Source organism: Colossoma macropomum, unplaced genomic scaffold (assembly GCF_904425465.1).
Source record: "Colossoma macropomum unplaced genomic scaffold, Colossoma_macropomum, whole genome shotgun sequence".
NCBI lineage: Eukaryota > Metazoa > Chordata > Actinopteri > Characiformes > Serrasalmidae > Colossoma > Colossoma macropomum.
This window is the reverse complement of record NW_023494792.1, coordinates 42,430,963-42,453,035: the sequence shown is the minus strand read 5'-3', so window position 1 is coordinate 42,453,035 and position 22,073 is coordinate 42,430,963. Positions and strand designations below refer to the sequence as shown.

General features: G+C 38.1%; 1 protein-coding gene across 1 annotated transcript in view; it reads left to right on the top strand.

Annotated features, from left to right (window-relative positions):
- The window catches only part of LOC118812328 (thyrotropin-releasing hormone-degrading ectoenzyme-like), a 357,198-nt gene that overhangs the window by 155,653 nt on the left and 179,472 nt on the right, over positions 1-22,073 (top strand). The gene's annotated exons all lie outside the window — the stretch shown is intronic.

The window sequence follows — 22,073 nt, the reverse complement described above, 5'->3', positions numbered from 1 at the left end:
ACTGTATTCTCTTTTCCTGATGCTTAATTTCGCCTGCAGCAACATTAGCATCAGGAAAACTGTTCCTTTCAGCTTGAGTTGGCTGGCAAATCTCGAGCTGTACTGAGCCCACTTTTTAAATGAGTCTGCAGTAAAATGCTCTCTACACACTGTTATACTGGATGTCATTTCAACTCCAGGAAGAAATTGAAAGCATTTTCCTTTGTTCTCATTATTTGGATTTGAATGCAGAGAATGACGTGACTCTCTTTTGCACCCCAAAGCTGATTATTTGAAAACAGGCAGCATCTCATACCAACTACATGAAGTAGAGAGGTGTGTGGGAGGACGAGGTGATTTTACAATTCATATATATGAAGTATAAGGTAGTCTGTGATTTGCTGTAGTCAATTAGTGTTATGCATGCCATCAAAGATTACCCTGGATAAAGTGTAATTCCAAAATGGTGATTTGAGGGCAGTGTAATAGTATTTTAGCAAAAATTTAGCCTGGCTGATTGGGCATCATTGCTCAGTGGAAGTATGTAGGCTTGCTGAGTGGGTGTGGTTATTCAGTGAAGGTGTGAATGCTGGATGAGTGGCTGTGGTTATTCAGTGAAAGTGTGAATGCTGGATGAGTGAGTGTGGTTATTCAGTGAAGGTGTGAATGCTGGATGAGTGAGTGTGGTTATTCAGTGAAGGTGTGAATGCTGGATGAGTGGGATTGGTTATTCAGTAAAGGTGTGAAGGCTACATGAGTGGTTATTCAGTGAAAGTGTGAAGGCTACCTGAGTGTAAACCCTATATTTGATTGAATATAGTAAAAAGACTGCATATCAAATGTGGAAACTGAGAAATTTTACAGTTTATATATATATATATATATATATATATATATATATATATTGGCCCATTGTTAATTTTATGCGAGTAACATGTTTCAAAAAAGTTGGGACAGGGCCAACAAAAGACTGGTTAAGTTGTGTAATAGTAAAAAAAAACTTGGTTGAACATCTCACAACTAATTAGATTAATTGGTAACAGGTCAGTAACATGATTTGGTACAGGAGGGGTTCACTATTCTGTGAAAGACTGCGAGGGCAAATAGTGCAACAATTCAAGAATGATGTTTCTCAACGTAAAATAGAAAAGAATTTGGTGATTTCATCATTTATGTTACATGATATCATTAAAAAGATTCAGAGAATCCAGAGAAATCTCTGTATGCAAGGGACAAGGCCGAAAACCAATATCGGATGGCTGTGATCTTCGGGCCCTCGGGCAGCTCTGCCTTAAAAACAGATATGATTCTGTAGTGGAAATCGCTGCATGAGCTCAGGAACACTTCTGAAAACCAGTTTGTCACTGCATCCACAAATGCAAGTTAAAACTCTACCATGCAAAGAGGAAACCATATATAAACAGGACCCAGAAATGCTGCCACTTTCTCTGGGCCCAAGTTTAAGACGCAGTGAGGCAAAGTGGAAAAGTGTCCTGTTGTCGAATCAAAAATTGAAATTCTATTTGGAAATCATGGACTCAGCATCCTCCAGGATGAAGGGGAAATAGACCATCTGGCTTGTTATCAGTGCACAGTTCAAAAGCCAGCATCCAGAACGATATGAGGGTGCATTAGTGCACATGGCATGGGTGACTTGCACATCTGTGAAGGTGATAATGCTGAACAATATATACATGTTTTGGAGCAACATATGCCGCCATCTGGACAACATGTTTTTCAGGGAAGGCCTTGCTTATTTCAGCAAGACATTGGCAAACCAGTTTATGCACATATTACAACAGCATGGCTCTATTGTAAAAGAGTCCTTGTGATAAACTGGCCCTGAACTGAAGAGCAGCTGAAATTCCATAGCAAGCAATAATGGAAAAGCATTTCACTGTCAAAACTACAACAACTGGTCTCCTCAGTTCCCAAACGCTTAGAGTGTTGTTAATAGAAGAGGTGATGTAACACAGTGGTAAACATGCCCCATCCCAACTGTTTTGAAACATGCTGCTGGTATCAAATTTAAAAGAGCATATATTTTTCAGAAAAGAATAAAAATTCTCAGTTTCAACATTTGACGTTTAAATATAGGGATGAAATGATTTATATGTCATGGCACTCAGTTTTTTAATTTACTTTTTGCCCCAAAAGTGTCCCAACTGTTTTTGGAAATGGGGTTATACTTGCTGTGGGTGATGTATAGGGGATGGTGTGGGAAAAAGTTTTATAAGTGAGGGGGTGTGTTAAAATGTGGATTTCAGCTGGGTGGTCTGAGCCTCATTAGCAGCCAGCGACTGCTGCTGGCTTCATTTTCCAAGTTAATTTCACAAAATGACAAATTCTGGTGTGTCTGGTCCAGTGAGGCTCGCACAACGCTGGCTTTGCTGAGCACACACACACACATTCACACACGTTCTAATCAAATTGAGCTTAAGATGTCAGCCTGCACTACGAGCATTCAGGCTTACTGGCATTTAGCCCAATTAGAGAGAGAGGGGGGGGGGCGGTGGAAGAGAAGGAGGGAAAGAAAAAGTACAGATAAAGGAGAGAAAGAGAGAGAGAGAAAGAGAGAGAACAGGAGAGAGACGGAGATGGAGAGAACAACAACAGGATGGAGAGAGCAAGTGAAAGAGAGAGAGTGAAAGGAGAGTGAAGGAGAGATAAAGAGGGAGATAGAGCAAGATGAAGTGAGAGAGAAAGTGGAAGACAAAGTGATGAGAGAGAAAGAGGAAAAGGAAGGTAAAGATCATGTGAAAAAACAACAAAACTACCCAAAGAGCAGTGACTGGTTCTCAGCTGACCTCAGAACAGCTGTAGTTTGGCCACAGACTTAACTGCCTGTGCTGATCTTCTCTGTACAAGACACTAATGCTGCCCATGGTACCAGAGTAACTTTGACTTCTTGAGATGTTCAGGTATGCAGCACACATGCTATAGGCTAACGTATAACATCAATATGATAAAAATGTAAGAGTTTATGAGTGTAATAACCAATTATGCCTGTAAAATGCAAACCCCATAATTGTTTTTTTATTTGGACTGCTCGTAATATTACCAACTAAATCAGTATGCGTTAGTCTAGCTCCAGTAGCTGCTCAGTTTAGGCTACAGGATCTGTAGTTGGCTATATTAGTGGATAGATGAGAAATTAAAGTTATTTTATGTTACCTACACATAACATACTACAACCAACATGAGAAAGTTCACAGTTACCCAGCATATTGATGGTACAGTATCATGTAGCTAACATTATTAAAAAATCAGCAGGTACGTTAGGCTGTATTTTGTCTCAATACTGTATGAGTAGCTGGCTTTCCTGTTAGCTGGGTTTTGGTAAAGATAGCCTTTTATGATGTATGTTATAAAATGCAGAGATGGGGGGTGGCGGGAGGGCTAATGAAATAAAATTATAAAATTAATATGAAACTACCACCTGATTTGGTGTAGGTTTCCAAACATTTTTTTCAGCTGACAAAACATACAAAAATAGTTAAATGATTAAAAAAACAGGGTAACTGGAGTCAAATCACTTCATAAACAGTAATAGCAGTAGTAGTTTATGAAGAATGGAGGGATGGGAAAGGAACAAATGAAGCAAAAAGGTGCATAACAGTTATAGATGGGTAAAAAGGAGCAATAATTTCATAGAATATAAAAAAAAAAACCTAAAGGAAAAACTAATAGTTGGTAGAATACTCATACTCTATTCACTGTGAGATGTAGGTCATATTTCTGCAAAATGGAACTCGTTAAAATTTTGATCCTAGTTACGACACTAGTAGAGATAAAGGAGAGTAAAAGAGAGAAAGGGGGAGAAAGAGCGGGAGAGAGAGGGAATAAGACAGAGAGTGGTGTAAGAGAGATATAGGGAAAGAAAGAGCGAGAGAGAGAGAGGAGCTAAAGAGGGAGAGAGGGAGAAAGAGAGAGAGACAGAGAAGTGGAGAAAAAGGAGGAGATAGGGCGGCAGAGAGAGAGACGGAGAAGGATGGAGAATGATCGAGAGGGATAGAGAGAAAGGGGGAGAAAGAGAGAGGGAAGGAGAGGGAGAGAATAAAATAAATAATCTTCTCTCAGGAGGGTCTGTCTGTTTGTTTTTAATTTCTCCTCATTTTTCTCCCTAAACTCTGCTCTTTGACTCGTCCTCTTGAGCCTGTCCACTTTCAGCCCCCCTGTTTACGTCTGTAATCTCCTCTATAGCGTCTAAATGTCACGGCTCTAATTGTTTCCCCTCCCGGTGTGTATGTGTGGGTCACACTGCAGGAGGGCGTTAGAGAGCAGCATCTAACTTCACCTGACATATTGATCTGCTCATCTATTGAGAATGCATTAGATCAGGGCTCATCCCGCCTCTCTTTCTGCCGTACGTTAACAGGCCTGTCTGCTCTCCAATAACTCAGCAAGGGTGATAAATCACGTTTGAACCGTTTGACCAGCGCCGCCTGGCTGGAGAGAGTGATTAGCAGACAGAGGTGAAGGCAATTACTAGTCTGTTAGCAGTGCTGAGTAGTTCTTCTTTAAGGGTTGTGTAATAAAGGCAGTGGACATAAACGGATCATTCAACTGAACTGGTTCAAAGTCTGAATTGAAAACAAATTTTGGATTAACTTTAGACTAAAATCCTTTTGCTTTGTAATTTATATAACTGATTAATATATTAGCTGTAAGATCTTATTTTCTGTTCATATTGCACTTGTGTTTTTTTTCTTGCTCTCCGGTGTCAATCAGAGAGGGATGGGTTCTACTTCTGAGTCTTGGTTCCACTCAAGGTTTCTTCTTCTTATTCTTAGGGAGTTTTTTCTTGCCACTATTGCCATTGGCTTGCTCACGAGGGCTTGGACCCGGATTTTCTGTAAAGCTGCTTTATGACAAAGCCTGTTGTAAAATGCATGATATACATTCATTGGACTTTGACTTTGACTTTGATTGACCTTATGCCTTCATTATATTTATTAAAATAGATGATTAAACATTCCATTTTATCGCTACCAAAAGAATCATGACATTACTAAAGCTTTACCAAATGTTTCTGTAGTGACAATTTTAGCTAATATTAAACATAATTCAAAAAGACTAGCTTATCCATGACTAGCGAATACAGTTTTGAACAGTTGTACACACATAAAATCATAATATTTTCATGAAAACATAAAAACGTTAACTTAATTGCAGAAATATGTTTCAGTGGTGACAATTCTTAGTGTTACACACTGATTTTGAGACTAGGACACATTTACTTCAAAACAATGGGATCTAACTGCAGGGTTACAGGGACAGGGATACAGTCTAACTTCCTACTCTAAAATGCAGGGGTGTGGCTAAAATAAGACTCCGCTTATGGATTAAAACTCTTGGTGTTTCAGTGGTGACCAGAAAACATGGGACAGCATTTTTTTATATTTTTTTTAATAAAACTAACTAATTTAAAAGAAATAATATATATATATATATATATATATATATATATATATATATATATATATATAGGTTTATTGCTGTTGTCAGAAGAAATGGTAACTTTACAGGAGAAGGAAAAAAAGTACTTTACTTTTAATGTAAGTCAATGGAACCAGACTTTTTTCCAAGTCATTTTGGGCCATTTTCTTTGGTCCATTCTTCATGAAATGACACGTTGTAAAAGGCAACGTCAAAAACTAAAAAATGTCAAAAATGGAGATACGAAGTTTTCTTCCGACAGCAGCGATATATTTAGCTTATTACTATCTCAATCAATGCCTTGGGTTTAAATAGATCATGATGTAATCCTTGTAAATATCTAAGGTCTGAATACTTATCTGAATACTTGTTTTATTTTATTTTTTAAATTTTATTTTCATTATTTTACTGTACTTATTTACTTATTTCACGGTGGGCCCACGATTTGAACTCATTCAGCAGAATTAGTCCATATAGAACTGTTACAATGTAAAGGCATGGTTCTTTTCATGCTTAAATCATTCTTCTCTATGATGTAAAACTTGTTCTACATGATTGTTCAAAGAACCTTTCAGATGAAATGGTTCCATGTACAGACATACGAAAAAGTTTGGACACGTCTTGTCGACTTGCCCCTTGTCACGTTTTGTTGATTTTCTATATGAAATTAAGTGAACCCATCCTCTGCAGAGAACACACCTTTGCACATTTTTACTGTTTATTTGCTGAATATAACATACTGTAGATTTTTTGTGGCCTACCCAAAGGTTATGGCACATTTTATATCTTGTTTTAATTGTTTTCCAATTTCAGCTAAATAGAAATTATGTGATAAATGATGTGCTATATTACATGTAATTTGACCAGGAGTGTACAAACATTCCCATACGACTGTTGCAAAAGGGGTTCTGCTGTTAGTCTTTTTAGTACAAAATAGAACTCTTTTTGCTTAGAGTGTAAGATATTTAAAATACTTTAATATGTGTATAGGGTGACTCAATCAGAACTGTTTTTAACGGCAGTTTTACAGCATCTTGAATATGCAACTTTTTTTTTTTTTTCACGTTCTTCCAACTTGGACAGAGTTGCTTTCTTCTTGGCTTTGAATGAATTCTTACTGCTAACTGTTTAACAGCATAATACTCTAGCTTTACATGCTGGTAGTTTTGTTGTGTCTTAATGACAGGCAGCTACCTCTAAGGGGAATTCCACTGATTTTTCAAAATATTTGCCTAATTTAACCGTTGCTTTAACCATCTTGTTGTTAACATTTGATTGTAAGAAAGACATTCACAGTGGTTTGATGTGAACTCCTCCATTCTAGAGCAGCTTACTGAGTCACAGCAGTGGCGATAGGAGCCAGATATCTAAAACACTTAATGCCTATAAAAGCTCCCTCACAGAAAGTGACATGACAAGATTATAAACACTGTCTGATGTCTTAGCCTTTTTTATATTAGGTTTTGGCCTAAAAAGTAATTTTTAAAACAGATTCATGGCAGAGAAGTACATGCAGGGTGTCATAGCAAAATAGCAAAAAACTCTTTTCCCACTTTCCCACTCTTTTACCCTTAGCAACATTACATATAAAACAATTGTAGATTCAGTGGTTTTGATAGCAAATAAAATGGCTACATTTGCATTCTAAACACTGCGACACCTGGTTCCTATCAACACAACTGTAAAGAAGTCAGTCAAACTGTTTAATTGTTGATAAAGTTCCTTTATGTCTCTCTACAACAGTGCTGTAAATAGAGCACAGTGGGTTAAAATAGCACTACGTATAGCTGAACTTAATATAGTCAATACCAGAGTACTGTAATATGCCTGGATTGGCTCCCATATCAGTTTTTCAGATCAGTTCAGGGCATCCCCAGTGAGTAAAGTTTACCTATCAGAGCTGCAGAAGAAAGGACCACCCATTGACTACATAACCATGAATAAATTTCAGAGCTTAAGTATGTGTGCGATCAGTAACCCTGAACTCATATACATAACACACTCATGCATTTTGGGTGGATTCCAGACCGTGGGCGAATGCTTTCTCGCACAGTACAAGTAGTCACATTGGTGGTATTTAGAATTTGTCGCTGAATTATTTAAAGATCCACAGCAAGAAAAGTAATAAAATGGTGGATTATATCTGAACAAAGCATCATCAGCAGAGACTAGTGGCATGCTTCAAATGACCATTTCCATTCCTTCCATTCCTCCTGATAATCCAGACTCTGTTGACAAGATTACCAGCTGTGTGTCAGATATTTCTCAACGGATGTCAGAAAATGTTCTACTTAATCACAGAAAAATACTTATCCTTTATACTAAATCTCAAACAAAGCTACTTTAAAAGAAACTTAGCTCTTTAGCTTTGTATACCAAACCTGAAGTATGAAACCTGAGTGTAATCTTAGACTCAGAGCTCTATTTTATCCTGCACGTAAACACGGTCACCAAAGTAGCTTTTATTTGAGAAATATTTCTAAAGTTCAGAGCAATGCAGAGAAGCTTGTTCATGCATTTGTTACAAGCAGAGTTAATAACTGTAATGTTCTTCTTACTGGACTCCCTAAGAGAACAATCCATCCAAAATGCAGCAGCATAGATCCTAAATAAAACAGAAAAGAGAGCTCATATCACCCCTGTTTTGAAAGAGCTGCACTGGCTACTGAATCTTTTGGGATAGATGTTAACGTTCTTTAAGATTTTAAAGTTTTTAAGGATCTAAAAGGCCTTAAAGCACCCATTTACCTCACAGAATGCCTCTGCGTTTATATTTCAGCACATGATCTTAGATCTGCAGATACTGGCCTTCAGCACATACCCTCTGTAAAAACGTGAAAACACGAAGAGGACTATTTTAGTTATCATGTTTCTCAATTCTTAAACTTAAACTCGACTCTCATGTCAGCCCCCTTGTTAAAACCTCTTTTTTTCTCTTACGCAATATAGCAAAAATCTGACCATCTCTCTCCCAGTCAGCTGCTGAAACTCTCATTCATGCTTTCATTTCTAGCTGTTTAGATTATTGCAGTTCTCTTCTTGCAGGCATCAGCTCCTCTTCACTTCGTTAAAACTGGACAGTTCAATACTCTGCTGTTCGTCTCCTCACTTACACCCGGTCTCATCACCACATTACACCAGTTCGCCAAAACCTTCACTGGCTTTGCATAAATTACTGTATTCAGTTCAAGATCCTTCTTCTCACCTACAAAGCTCTCAACAACCTTGCTCCTTCCTATCTCTCTGACCTTCTCCAACCCTACAAGCCCACACACACTCTCCGTTCTTCTACCGCTGGTCTGCTTACTATTCTCTCCTCTAAACTCCTCTAAAGCTTTGGTGATAGGGCTTGTTCCAGAGTAGCTCAGCGCCTCTGGAACTCTTTCCCTTCTCATATTCAGCAGTCTAATTCTCTATCTTCATTTAAATCCAACCTTAAAACCCATCTGTTCTGTCTTGCATACAATCTTCCTCTACCCTAAACTATTATAGCTCATGTTAGTTTGTCATCTGTGCTGTGAATATGTATCTCTGTCTCTGCTGTGTCATCTGTTTGTATGTTATGTATCCGTTTCTTGTGCCACTAATTTGTAATCTGTAACCGTCTTGGGGCCTAGAAAAGCACTATACAAATGTCATGTGTTATTATTATTATTATTATTATTATTATTAATAATAATTCTGGAACTCAGTTCCAACTTTTGTTAGACAGTCAAGCTTAGTGCACACTTTTAAGAAATACTTGAAAATCTCTTTTGGCATTTATCTTTGTAACTTCATTTGTGTTATTGCCTTATATGATTGATAATCATAGTTTCTTCTAATATTTTTATGCTTCATTACCTGTCTGTAGAGCTGCCATTGGTGTGAACCTAAACCTAATAACTGGTTGTGCCACCCTTGGCAGTAACAACTGTAACAACGTTTAATGTAACTTGTGATGACTCTTCACATCACTGTGGAAGAATTTTGGTGCAATTTTCTTTGCAGAATTGTTTTAATTTGGCTACATTGGAGGGTTTTTGAGCATGAACTGCCCATTTAAGGTCTTGTCCCAGCATTTCAATTGGACTCAAGTCAGGACTTTGACTCAGCCACGACAAAACCCTCATTTTGTTTCTATTGAGCCATTCAGAGGTGGACTTGCTTGTGTGCTTCAGGTCATTGTCTTGCTGCATAACCCAACTGTGCTTGAGCTTGAGGTCACAAACTGACAGGTGGACATTTTCCTTCAGGATTTTTCGACAGAGAGCAGAATTCAGTTCCATCAGTTATGACAAGCCGTCCGGGTCCTGCAGAAGCAAAGCAGCCCCAGACTATCACACTACCACCACCATGTTTGACTGTTGGTATGATGTTTCTATGGTGTAATGCGGTGTTAGCTTTATGGCAGATGTAACAAGTCCCATGTCTTCCCAAAAGTTACACCTTTGACTCATCAGTCCGCACAATATTATTCCAAAAGTCTTGGGGGTCATGTAGATGTTTTTTGGTAAATGCGAGACAAGCCTTTGTTTTCCTTTTAGTCAGCATAGTTTGTGCCCTGCAACTCTTGCATGAATGCCATTTTTGTCCAGTGTCTTTCTTATTGTGGAATCGTGTACATTGACCTTAACTGAGGCAAGTGTGGCCTGCAGTTCTTTAGATGTTCATCAGTGTCCTTTTGTGACCTCCTGTATGAGTCGTTGATGCACTCCTGGTGAAATTTTGGTAGGTTGGCTACTCCTGGGAAGGTCCACCACTGTTCCAGGTTTTCTCCATTTGTGGATGATGGCTCTGACTGTGGTTCACTGGAGTCCCAAAGCCTTAGCAATGGCTTTTTGGTGCTTGACTATTTAACACCGTTGCGTGTCTTCTGTAACTTTTTCGGTTAACCCCTTTAATGGTCAGGGCCCACCGGCAGGCCTAAGGATTAATTCTGATTCTCACCAAAACTGCCCATAACCAATACAGTGTGATTACAAAAGCTAACAGAAACAACAGGGTTTATTGATGATGCATTGTTAAATATTGTTGCTCAAATTAAACAGAAATAGACATTCAGGTTTTCATTTTAAGGCGGTGATAACGTCAACGTGATAATGTCGGCTACTGAATCCCCCCAGTACCCCACCCCCCTTCACCCACTGACTGTAAAGCTGCAGAACTCTATGCCGCTGATTACTATATAATAACAAAGCAGATTGATACTCAATTTGCCCCACCACAGGCGATGTTGTTAATATGTCATATTCACTCAGTCTCCAGTAATAGCTGGTCTCATTTGAGACTCTGCACTGAGAAACAGTGACCGCTGCTTGCACATCCTTCCATATTTGACCATGTAAGATATAATATGAGCTGGTTGTTGTGTGCAGAGGCCGATGTTGTCTTGCTTTATTGGCACCAGAGAAAAGATCTCGAGGAGGAAGAATGTCTGAGTTGAATAGGAGACCATGGTCCTTTCATGTAGGTCCATTCAACACATTTCTATTAACAGTTTTGTACAAAAAATGTGAAAAAAAGTAATTTCCTGTGGCCTGATAAGAGTGGAAGCTGTTCAGTGGAGCTCATTTCTCCAGGCTTTGTTGATCCCATCGATTAATTTTGTTCATTTTTTGCTGATAGTGATAATGCTATTTTTATTTATTTATTTTTTTTCCATAGCATAAGAAGCCATGGCCTTTTGCTGCGGAAGTACAGAGTTAATGACTTGACTCAAATATAGTTGGCTCATCTGAATCTTTCTGCAAGAATATCGTCAGGAAGTGTGCCCTCAATTATTTAGGCATTAGAAAGTACAGAACTAGCAGCCTGGCTTTTTCTGGCCTTCAATGTTGGACTTTTTGCATTTGTGCCTGTCAAGTCCAGTACAGCTCCACAGAGCGAGTCGGCACTGTTTCGGGGTCCTCCGCAACTTTTTTTTGTCATAAATGCAAAGCATATTTTTAAAGGTTGTCTTTAAAAAACAGCCCAAGGAAATGGCCTTTGTATGTCGTAGAGTGCTATTCTTTTTTTTTTTTTCACACCGCTTTCTCCTCTGTTCATTCGAAGGAGACATATCTGCTTCAGACTTCCTCCTCTACACTTCTTTAGCTTGACAGGCTTTGGTTAAAATCTATAATTGGGTGATATCTCTCTGTTCCCTCCTGTCATTGACACTCCAGTCAGGTAACGAGAATCAACCTGACGACTGCGCCAAAGAGCAAACTGTCAGAAATCATCTAACACAACGCATGTTCATGACACTATTGATTCTTATCAGACCATTTAGGAATAGCTGTGTAACGACATGAGCGGCTACAAAACACGCTAAAATTACTACTTTTACACTGCTATGTTCTCTTTGCACAGTACCAGTCAAAAGTGTGGACTGGCAGCATGTTTGTCATAATTCTAGACTTTTCAGTCTAAAGGCTTGTTTAAAATGCTTGAAATACTGTTGGGACAGGATTAGTTTTACATGGATAGGTAGGTTAATGTAGTTTTACCACAGGACATCTGTAGTGTGCATGACTGATTGACACTGGATTAATTACATGAGATGGGAGTGGCTGTTCAGTTTATACATTACTGTCACATTGAAAAAGCTCCATATGTAATACGCTTGGCTGCCCAGAAGAAGTAAACATATCCAAAAATTGTATTCAGTCATAGTTTACCCTAACCATCTACCCAGCAGTTGTAAGTGAAGGCAACGAGTCTTTAGCTTGAGATTTACAGCCAACAGTCAACATCACTGCATAAAATCAAACTTTTTTCTGTCATTTTACATGTTTTAAAGTTTGATGACGTACACTTGAAGTACTATGGTTTCATACAATTTGTATGGTTCATTTTGTAGCAATGGATTCATACAACCAAGAATTATATAGTTATTATATAGATTATATAGTATAGAATCTATATTTTATATTTCTATGGTTTGTTTTATAGCATGGGATATATAACCTGGAGTAATTTCTATGTCTGTTTTATAGCATAGGATTACAGTTTATAGCACAAGATTAACATAACCTGAGGTTATTTCTATAATTTGCTTTATAGCAGGGGGATTTACAAAATCAGTGGCTATTTCTATGCTTCATTTTTCTTCATTTTTCATTATTATTATATATATATTATATTATTACTATAATATTTCTATGATTGTATCTAGGAATTAAGATAACCTGTGGTTATTACTATGGTTTATTTTATAGAATGAAATTAATATAAACTGGGGTTATTCCTATGGTTTGTTTTATAGCATGAGTTTAATTTAATCGGGGGTTATTCCTGCAGTTAACTGTACAGCAGGGTGTTAAAATAACCTGGGGTGATTTTGTGGTGCAGTTTATGGCAAGGGATTTGTAAAAGTAATTTCTACAGTTTGTTTTATATCATTGGATTAATAGAATGGGTAGTGCTGTCACCTCACAGCAAGAAGGGCCTGGGTTCGATTCCCAGCCGGACAACCAGAGTCCTTTCTGTGTGGAGTTTGCATGTTCTCCCTGTGTCTGTGTGAGTTTCCTCCAGGTGTTCTGGTTTCCTTCCACAGTCCAAAGACATGCAGTCAGGCCGATTGGACATGCTAAATTGCCCCTTGGTGTGTATGTGTATGTCTGTCTGTCTGCCCTGTGATGGACTGGTGACCTGTCCAGGGTGTATCCTGCCTTCCACCCAGTGACCGCTGGGATAAGCTCCAGCACTATTTCTATGGTTTGTTTTATATCATGGGATTAATATGAACTGAGGTTATTTCTATGGTTTGTTTTATGAAGCATAATTAATATAACCTAAATAAGTTTATTTCTGTGGTTCATTCTATAGCATGGGATTAACATAACCCGTGGTATTTCTATGGTTAATTTCATAGAAGACAAAAGCCGCTAGACTCTTTACAGACATGGGAGCGCACAGTCCGTAAAAATCACTGATATGGCCACATTTGGATGGGACTAAAATCACTGATCACTACTGTCAAAAGAATAGAAAGTTATGGAAAATGTGTTTTGAATGCCCTGCCCTTAAAGGAAAGTGCTTCTGAGCACGGAACAAGCTCTCAGCATGTGTGTATCTTCTTCAAGCCTGTTGGAGAAGCATCCCAGGTGGCTCCTCAACTGCTTGTGCTTCTTGAGAAAACATCAAGAGTGTGTAAAGCTGCATCAAGGCAAAGGGGTTCTACTTTGAAGCATCTGAAATAGAAGAAAGTTTTGAAGAAGAATGAGGCAAAACTCTCATGAGTACATTGTTAAAATAAAGGTTCCTATATGGTTCTTGGTATCAACCTTTAATTGGTATAGAACCTTTACATTGTGTAGAGATTCTTTAAACCTTGAAAAGGTTCTTCAGAGTTACATCTCTACAAAAATGGTCCTTTAAAGATGAGTGTGCTTTAATGTTCTTCTAAGGCATCACTCCAAAGAAACCTGTTTAGTATTAGGATTGTAGGTGTACTCAAACTTTTGACTTGCAAATTCGTCACAGGGCCAAACAAATAAACAAACAAAAAAACAATCCTGCACATCACCTTTGTCTTATATTGCATGCTTAATTTCCACAAACAAATTAGGATGTTAGCACTCATTACCATGAGGAGCAGATCAGGACCCAAGTACTGAAGGTGAGCAGACTCAGTTCAAGTCAAGCTTTCTCTTCATATAGCGCATGAATATTTGATAAGTGAGGGATATGAAGCAGACCCGAGGGCTGCTGGAGTTTCTAATAGCAGCTGCTTCAAAGGTATGTGATCTGCAGCACTTCTTAGCCTCTCCGAGACTTTCAGACAAAAATACCCACAATAGGGAAACTAAAGTGGTCTTGCTCAGTTCCTTCACAGCATTGGCCATTAACACATTTCTTTCAGATGGCACATGAAGTGTAGTTTCTTGTTGTGCTGATATTTCATACAGTAAAATTAAATGTTTTAATCTTCTTTTTTCCTTTGTTTAATAAGACCAAAAGAAGACCAAAAAAATGTTTTTAAAAGTGTCTTTCCAAAATACAAGCATTATAATTAGAACAACTGTGAAAAAAACAATAAAGTACCAGACCAGATATTTACATGGTTATGTTATGATCTATTTAAATCCAAACCCGGATCCCTCAGTTAAAACTTACCATGACAATAAGACATGAATGTTGGGTTTATTTGCAGAAAAATCAATCAGGCTCAAACAGGAAACTCATGAAAGCCATGCTGAAGACAATTAGAACTGTTAGAAATAAAACCTGATCGTTTTGCTTCCTAACAGGAATTGGCTTGATGGTTGCTTAGGAGATGATTAGGAAAAAAAACAATGTGTCTGGAATCAGTCCCAAAACACCTGATTAAATGATTTGAATCCTTCACACTGTGATATCAACCCACCAGACAAATACAGAATACCATTAGCAGCTACTGGACACTAATGGGAACCAACAGACACTTTTAATGGGCTCTATGACTTTTTTCAACAGGCAGGTACATTAAATTGAATTCTTTAGCTGTGTTATGGACGAAAAAAGGATTAAGTGATGATATTGCTAAGCAGAAGCAGCCAAAAGTTAATGTGCCATTGGGCTGCTTCTGCCATTGTGGCAGAGAGTGCATGTGCATTTGACATCACTGAGGTTGAGAGTGTGAGTCTGAGAGTGCATGTCTGCAGCCAGACTCTATTGAGTGAGACTGCATCCCTGTCCCAGAGAAAGCAGTAAATGTGTCCGTAAGTCTAAAAATCTGTGTTCGACATTCAAAATTGTCACTACTGAAACATATTTTCTGCAAATAAACTTTCTGTTTGGCTGTTTTAATAAAACATGACTTTATGTGTGTACAACTGTTCACAGCTATGTTATTGTGCTATAATTGTTTTTGGTAGTGATAAAAAGGCATGAGGTCACTCAAAGCAAAAGGATTTTAGTCTTAAGTTAGTCAGAAGTCTAAAATGTGCTTTCAACTCTGATTTTGAACCAGTTCAGTAAACAATCTACATGGTAAACATGTTCAGAAATTTTGATTTGAAAAATAATGAATGTGCACTGTAGGTCTGATCCTCATGAATCCTGGTAGTTGGTAGGTTGTTTAATAGTTAAGGTGGAGCCGCACCTTTGTTTGTAACAGTTTTATATGAATAAATTTAGACAAACTATGAGAACCTGAGAGGTACAGCCATCTAACTGTTGGCCTTATCATGATGAATGTGCAAGTTTAGGTTCAGGGATTCCACAGCAATTTAGGAGTCCAAGAGCATATTTGTCTTTGCTTTATCTGCTTTATCTCACTCTGTGCAGTGCTAGCTGTCTATTAGCTAACATTAAAGAATTGACAGAATTGTCCAAGCATATTGAGCTGTCCAGTGATGTTGCATTATTGGCAGTTTGAACAGGAGCATGTGCTAGCCTTTACCCTCCTAGCTTGGTAGCATTATGTGATGGGGCAGACCTAGCTAATGGGTGGAAATGGCTGCGACTAAAATTGGGTAGGAAATTGGATAAAATCCCCTGCCTCCCTCCTATAAAGCAGTGACATATGAATAAGATAAAACATGTGGCCCACAGTACCTTACAAATGTCAGTTACTTCCAGTAGTTCAATAGTTGTAGCATCTGTTATTCACATATCATTGCTGTCATCAGGAGGACAATGTGTGTCCCACCTATGTTCAAAAGGAATTTAACAAATCCATACAATGGCTAAAATGCACCGAGATCCAAAGCTGTGTTCCTCTCACTTAGTTATATATTCTTTTTATGTGATACTGTTTTACTGTATTTATGTTTTTGCTGGCAAAGACACACTGACTGCCCAGATAAGCACACTAACTGCCAAAATAAATACACTGACTGCCCCGATAAAACAGTTTTAAACTATTTTCATGCCAGTACTTTTTTTTGGAAAAAAAGAGAGAGAGAGAGAGAGAGAGAGACAGAGATGATAGCAAATGTGCAAGGCTTAATATTGTGTTATTTTGAACCATTTAACCCTTATAACCTTATAAGAAATCGAGTCCCATCCCGTTCAGACAAATATTTGAAGCTGCGGTTGTGTATCAGTAACTTTAGAGAATCTTTTAGAGCCAGACACGGCCCTGTGCTTCTTCCAGACTACGGCTCATTCCAAATACATGAATAACCAAAAACCCAAGATTTATGCTACGTATTGGGCTTAGAGATTCTGAGCTCCAGTGTTTAATCTCCTTTGATCGTATAATTATGGATCAGTGACTCAACCCACACCCCTTATATTTTTTTGCTCTGTGTATTTGACGGCCTCCAGACGCAGCAGCGCCGCTTCCAGCGTTCCTGCCTTATTCAACAAAGTGAATACCATCCGTCTGCACATCTGCTGAGAGGAGTTTAGCCTCGACGCACAACGCAAATCAAGAGGAAAAACAGGCACAAGCCATAAGGCCTGTCACTGTAGGAGTAACCCTCTGAGATAGCATACATACACTGCATGTCCAAAAGTCACATGCACAGCTGGTGTTTCTTCTAAAATCAGGGGTATCATTACGGAGTTTGTCCCCATTTGCTACAAGAGCAGACTTCACGCTTGATGTTAGAACATTGCTGTGAGGATTTGACTGCATTCAGCCACAAGAGCATAAACACCATTCCAGGTCACCCCAAGGGTATTGGATAGTGCTCCACCACTGCTCTACAGCTCAAAGCTGGGGAGCTTTATACCCCTGTAGCTGACATTTGGCATTGGGTATAGTGACCTTAGGCCCAGGTGTGGCTACTCCAGAGCATCCCAAGGTAACAGAGGTACAGAAGGAAATGCTTCTTAACTTTTAATGGACGTTAATAGACTAAGATCTATTCTAAGTCATTTTGAGCAAGTTCTATTGGTCCATTCATCACAAAAGTTTGAAACAATGTTTAGGCCAACAGGCTTTTTCAAATCATGTGAAAAAAACAAAAAATGGAGGTTTTGTTCCAACAGCAACAATATGTAAGCATCTGTAAATGTTATAAAGTCTAACCCTAACCTAAACCTCAGGAACCAACAAGAAAAGGTTTTGCTCTTTCAGTTTTAGCATTTTTGTCCCAAAAATGTTTGTAGACACAAGTCTTAAGTTTACTGTACTGCATGTCTCACGGATGAAAGGATGTTTGCAAATCTTTGCTGCGCAAGCAACTGTGCCATGTTCTCCCTGGATCAAAGAGGGTTGGCTTCCACAGAAGAAAATGCATATGTGTGTGTGTCTGTGTGTGTGCATCTGTGTGTGTGTGTGTGTGTGTGTATACAGCACTGTGGCACTGAGGCCTACCTCTAGGTTTAATCGTGCGCTCATCTGCCTCCCTGTCAAAATCATATCCAACCCAGTGAAACTCAGCACGACAAACTCTCACACTTCCAAACATACTGTCAGCTGTATGTAAACTACCTGTCAAAAGTTTGGTGACATCAGCTTTTTAACCTCTTTTTAACCACCGGCAGGCCCAAAATTTATTACACACTTCTGTAACCTATGAATAGCTCAGTTTGCATTGAAGTCCATGTAGTTACTGAATAATCAGCCTTAGTATGTAATAAGCCTGGGATTTTAAGGGGTTAATTTTATTTTTATATTACATAACGTCTCGTCAGTGATCCATTCAGAGTGTTTGTGTCCTTTAAATGATTAAAATATTCCCCCAGAGTAGTTGTCATGCATGCAAGTCCACATTGGTTAGTAAAATGGATCAGCATGTGGAACTGGAGCTTTCTATGAGCTACTGTGTTTCCAATCACTGTATAATAGAAGGTCCATGATGCCTTTATTGTTGGATGCATTGTGATAGTTTCTGAATGAGCACATACATTCAGGCCATTATGGAAATGTGTATTATTAATTTGTTACTGCTTTATACTGAAAATTGTCAAGGACAACAGAAATGCAGTCGAAGCTTAACCCTAGCAGACCTGATATCTTGTTGGTGTTACATTTATCCTGTTTGTTCCCCTTTAACTAATTAAAATCTGACTCCTGAGTAGTTGGTGAGCATGTAGGATTGGAGCTTTCACTAAGCTACTGTGTTTCCTATCACTGTGTAAAAGAAGCTCCATGCTGCCTTTATTGTTGTATAATCCTGTTTATGACTGCTTGCTCAAAAAGGTCTTATAAAAATAAAAAAACATAAATTGTCAGCTTGGTTAGATCATGTTCTTTACGTACATCAACAGCATTGAACAATCACCAGTTTTTACATTGACCTGAATGTATTAATTTGATGGAAAATGAAACAAAAACAGAGTAAAAGTCTGCCTATAAAAACTCACAACCTGTTTTAGCTTCAGCTTGTAAAGCAAGCCTAAGGTCAGGTGACTTTGGCAGTTAAATTACAGAACCCCTGTTGCCTTCTTCCTTGCCAAACATGTGATCTATTGTTATGTCAGTGAAAATGTACAGATTAAACAATTAATGTTCATTTCTTGCAAAATTTCAAAAGAAGCAAAGGTGTGCCCAAACTTTTGACTGTAACAGAAAGGGTCATTTGGACACTCTGTATCATCCAGATAGAGCAGCCAAAACAACTTTCCTTTCCTAGTGCCCGGCTAGCTCACCTTGGCTGAGAGCCCGGGCGTAAAACAGTGTAAAATGGAGAAATTAGCTGCGTTTGTGCCGCTGCATGTTATCGACTGTCCGGGCGGCTATTAATCATAGTTCAGGAAAGCCACAGCCAACTCTCGGCACTCTGCTGCCTTTTGTTTCGCTGCTATTCTTCTGGAACCAATTGCGGGGCAATTTGTTAGAACTGCCTTGTTTGTGCTTTTTGGATTTGAAAGACGAAGCTATTTGGCTACATGAAAGAAAACGTTCAGCAATGCAGGGCAATTCTTGATCAAACGCTGCAGCCTTTTGGATCTTCTAGCCCATGTCCAAAAAACAACAAATCAAACTAAACAACAACTCATTTACTGCATCCTGCTTTGGAGTGGAAAACGAGAAAACACTCAAATGTTTCTTTTCTCTCAATTTCACAGCACGGCTCAGAAGTCCGCTCTAAAAGAGGATCACAGCTGGTTATAATAATCAGAAAATCACAGCTTATTTGGTGTCAGGATATTGTGGCACATTGAGAATATCTTAGCAGATTGATGTCTATGCATTGTCTGTTGTTGTTAAGTTAGCACCCAAATCCATCTGTCTATCTGTCTGTCTGTCCATCTGTCCAGCTATGTAGAGTTGTGGTCAGATGTTTACATACACTTGTCATGAATGTGAATGTTATGGCAATAATGATTATTGAATATGGCATTCAATTATTTCTTTAAACGGTTTGTTTTTTCTGGTGCAGAATGAGTGTACACCATATATCTTTAATAGAAAGAAACAAGAATTTGGCACGCACGTTTTTTTTAGGGGGGTTTCCTAAAATCAACACAGGGTCTAAATTATACATACTGGGTCAAAAATATACATAGAGTACACCTAAAATTTGGTTAAAGCCATCAACAAGCTGCTGGCAGAATTTTGGTTGGATATTTGACCACTCTTCTTGGCGGAATTCATAAAATTTGGACCTGAATTTTAGGAACAGTCCACATATTTTTGACAAGGTTGAGGTTAAGACCTTGAGAAGGCCATTCCAAAAGCTTAATGTTAACCTGTTTTATCCATTCCACAGCCAGCTTTGATGTGTGTTTGGGTCACTGTCCTGTTGGAACACTCAGTTATGTCCACGTTTCAAACATCTAGCTGATGGTTTGAGGTCATGCTGAAGAATTCAGAGGTAGTCCTCCTTCTTCATTATTCCATCCACTTGGAATAAAAAAAAACCCAGAGCATGATGTTATCACCACCATGGTTAAGAGTGGGTACAGTCTTCTTGGGGTTGAATGTATCTATCTATCTATCCCAATGCTATAAGGCTCTACAATGACTCTCCTTACTGCAGAAACAGTACTGACCTCCTGCTACCTCGACTGTGCTGAATTACATCACTATATCACTTCTCTTGTTAACACACACTATGCAATATATTATAACTGCTACTATAATGACACTCTGACTGCATACTGCTGCTATTCCTAGCTATGTTTATACTCAATGTATACCTCATACCACATGCAATACCTGCTCTCATGTAAAGACAACAAATCTGTCTTTTAGGCTTATGTAAATATGTGAATAGATATACTTTTATTCCTACTCTCTCATACTTTAACTTATGTCTATTTTTTGTTTCTGTCTAATCTATCTATCTATCTGTCTATCTATCTATCTATCTATCTATCTATCTATCTATCTATCGCTACAGTTTGTACTGCATAATTGCAATGTGTTACATAATGAATTACATTTATATACGGTATCAACAGATTGGAGTCACATTTTTCAGCACATTTTTCTGTTTATTCAATTTAAAAAAGACACAACGGAAATTTAAAGGCTGTTTTTTCTTTCTGCAAAACAAAACTGTACACACAACAGTAACTTTTTATCAAAGTTAAATCATAATAAAATATCTCCTTTTCAACATACAAGCACTAATATGGATTGAAAATTTATTCCTGCACTTTTCCCACAATTTCTCCTTTTGTTTCAGTGAGCTAAGAATGAGAAATCGTTTATATAAAATTACAGCATGATTTTATAAGAAGTGCTCATGCTATGTCATGATTACTCTTACACTCTTACACTCAAAGGCCCAGTGAGGATGTTTTCAGAGCTGCGTTACCAAGATTAGGGAACAAAATCAACTCCAGGCTAAATAAACAGCATACTGCAATCTGTCCCAAAAACGTGTAAGAAGTAACAAGATGGCATTTCTTCCACTAACAATCCACTACGAACAACGTGAAAAAACCTTATGCCTGCAGCAACTTCAGACGGCCGAAAAACAATCGATATGCTCATTACGCTGTGTGGGGAGCTAGAAGTGGAGTAGATGTGTGCGTTCTGAAGGGGCTGTCATGATTACATGATTAAACTTGATTACTCGGTTTAGAAAATAATTGATTAGAATTTACCTTCTCAATGAATCAACAATGATTAGGTGGCAGTTTGCATGATTGTATTGCATATAATAAATCCTCCACTGCTCTCTTTTACAGTAACTAAGAAGCAGAGCCTCATTGATATGCATTTTTTCTTTGCCACATAGTGTTTTTATATACTTCTGATGAATTTTAATGGATTTTAAAGGGCTCATATGGTATGTAAACACTGTTTCAAGACATACTGTTCACTCCTCTGTGTATGTATACAGTCCACATAAGGAAATTAAGCTGCAAAACAGCCTGTTTTGAATTAATCAACTTTGTGATGTCACAAAAAACCAATGCATTTACATACATTCACCTATTCGGCCAACAGCAGTTTAGCCTTACCTATTTATGCTGACAAAGGAACGTTTTAGCCCAGAATGGTTTTTGAATCAGCTAAAATGTAGTGCAGCCAATTAGAACAGGGCTTATTTCCATATATCAGTCTTAAAGGGGCAATAACAAAAACAGCCTGTTTTATTCTAAGAGATAAATAGTGGTTGGAAAATGGCCACATAAAAAAAAAAAATTAATTATCACTGTTTTTGGTACATAAAGCCACACAAACATCATAAGTGGACCTCAAAAAAACTGTAGGAGGTGAGCTTATTACATTTTTTTTTTTCAATAAACCATTTTAGAATCATTGAAAAGCTTTGCGTGGTTTGTTATGGTCCATTTCTATTGTCTGGCCTTTTCGTAAAGCTCTGATTACTCGATTAGTCATCGAACTAATTAGC